This window comes from Schistocerca gregaria, unplaced genomic scaffold (assembly GCF_023897955.1).
Source record: "Schistocerca gregaria isolate iqSchGreg1 unplaced genomic scaffold, iqSchGreg1.2 ptg001303l, whole genome shotgun sequence".
Taxonomy (NCBI): Eukaryota; Metazoa; Arthropoda; class Insecta; order Orthoptera; family Acrididae; genus Schistocerca; species Schistocerca gregaria.
Window position 1 is genome coordinate 12,501 of NW_026062614.1, and position 2,500 is coordinate 15,000.

The following is a 2,500-nucleotide window of genomic DNA, read 5'->3' on the forward strand; positions in this document are numbered from 1 at the left end:
TGCGATCAGCCCAAAGTTATTCAGAGTCACCAAGGCAAACGGACCAGACAAGCCAATCCGATTGGTTTTGATCTAATAAAAGCGTCCCTTCCATCTCTGGTCGGGACTCTGTTTGCATGTATTAGCTCTAGAATTACCACAGTTATCCAAGTAACGTGGGTACGATCTAAGGAACCATAACTGATTTAATGAGCCATTCGCGGTTTCACCTTAATGCGGCTTGTACTGAGACATGCATGGCTTAATCTTTGAGACAAGCATATGACTACTGGCAGGATCAACCAGGGAGCTGCGTCAACTAGAGCTGAGCAGCCGGCCGCCCGGGAGTGTGTCCCGGGGGCCCGCGCGAACACGCAAGCGTCCGCTCAATTATTCTGCAAACAGGAGGAGGCCGAGCTCCCCTGCACGATACACCTCGAAACCCTCTCAGGTCCCGGCGGCGCGCAGCGCCGTCCTAGGTACTTGGTCGGTTTCGAGAGAGGCGCAATCGCCCGGAGTTAGGCGAGTAGACGGTTTTAGTGCGAACACCCTTGCTCCCAACTGAGCTTGCCGCTGCCGACAGAGGCCCGGGAGCGTGCTGTCGTGGCATTGCCGGCGGGAGACAACACGCGCCACCTATGGTGACCGGCAGCTCCAACGCCAGCGCCACACAAGGGCAAAGCCCCACTTGGGTGCAGAAGCGAACTCTCCCAGCACAGCGCACGCGCCAACACGTCCGCACAACTGCGATACAAACCACCTGCGAGAACCGCTGGGGCGACCGAGCAGCAGACGGCGTCGCGGCGCCGAGTGCCAGGCGGCGGCGCATCCTCAACGCACACAGTCCTCAATCAGACCAGCACACTGCAGATGTCCACCGCGCTTCGCACCGGGCTCGGCTGAACCAACTTTGGCCGCCAGGCGCCGCGTGCAGGGTGCGCCGCAGCGTAGCTGCGCCGCCTGCCGAGCCCGTCGGCTGGCGCTCCTGCCACTCGGCGCCCCCCACCAGCCGCCTGTTGCGCGTGCGCCCACGCAGCGCGCGGCCAACACGCCGGGCGGCCCCCCTTCACCGGCCGGGAACAGTCCCACCAAGCCACCGCCGCGTATCGCTTCATACCCACATGGGCCTAGTCACGTGTGTGGATGTGGCGGGTACCGCTGAAACAACCGGTTAATAGCTGTACCGATCGTCGCCATCACAGATTCACCTCCAGCGTGAACAACCGCTCAACAACGGATTTCCAGTTCATTTGCGTATCTTGGGCAGTAAACGTAGATGTCCACCTACATTTGCGAATTCAACAATTCTTGCATGCCAGGATGTCATGTGTCACGACACGCTACATCAGACCACATACACACTGCGACATGTGCAGAAGAGAACACGTGGAAGGTGGCCCGCGCACGTATGCGATGTCCCTTCCGCGATCCACTGTCAACCGGCATCTGCGGCATGTCCCAGATATGGAACGCGGTCCACCAGGGTAGCACTTTGTGTGAGGCAATACGACAAAGTCGGAATACACGCGTCACTACATCACACGGCTCACGCTGACCTGACCTGACTCACCGCACCACCACCCCCAGCGACCCAGGGTGACATACAATGCGTTCGTACGTTCCTCCCACACGCCTCTACGGCGTACCACAGTGCAACCTAGCTGTTATTGGGAGACGAGACAAGTAGCATCGAGCACAACATATGGAAATTGAGATTCGACACCGTTGGGCACAGCCAGCGTACGGTCACACGTATCACACTACTTCACTCTGTACGTAACTACCGATGATCGGTACAGCGTGTGGGTTACGCGTACGACATCAGCGGACAATGGACACAGACCATACCACGACGTACACTGAGGGCGTCGACATCTGAACGCAACTGAACAGCTGCGAGGCTCATTTAACACTCAAACGCCAGACCGACCAGCTTGAGAGGACGGAGACACAAAGAGAGGGGCAGAGGGGGGGGGGGGGGGCGATATAGTCCTATTGCAGTACAATTGACAGTGGATAGCGGGAATATGTGGAAAGTAAGCAACACTCGCAAGACATCTACATGAGGATAACAACGACACCAGAGATTCCGAGCAGTGAACTATGTTAGGCAAAGGGACAACGTGGGTTAGGTTAAGGGACAACGTGGGTTAGGTTAAGGGACAACGTGGGTTAGGTTAAGGGACAACGTGGGTTAGGTTAAGGGACAACGTGGGTTAGGTTAAGGGACAACGTGGGTTAGGTTAAGGGACAACGTGGGTTAGGTTAAGGGACAACGTGGGTTAGGTTAAGGGACAACGTGGGTTAGGTTAAGGGACAACGTGGGTTAGGTTAAGGGACAACGTGGGTTAGGTTAAGGGACAACGTGGGTTAGGTTAAGGGACAACGTGGGTTAGGTTAAGGGACAACGTGGGTTAGGTTAAGGGACAACGTGGGTTAGGTTAAGGGACAACGTGGGTTAGGTTAAGGGACAACGTGGGTTAGGTTAAGGGACAACGTGGGTTAGGTTAAGGGACAAATT

General features: G+C 56.5%; 1 non-coding gene across 1 annotated transcript in view; it reads right to left on the reverse strand.

Annotated features, from left to right (window-relative positions):
• Positions 1 to 288, reverse strand: part of LOC126330521 (small subunit ribosomal RNA) — a 1,893-nt gene extending 1,605 nt beyond the window's left edge. Inside the window, exon 1 of the ribosomal RNA XR_007562968.1 lies at positions 1 to 288. This exon is cut by the window's left edge and continues 1,605 nt beyond it. This is a non-coding gene — a ribosomal RNA (small subunit ribosomal RNA).
• Positions 289 to 2,500: the final 2,212 nt, after the last annotated feature.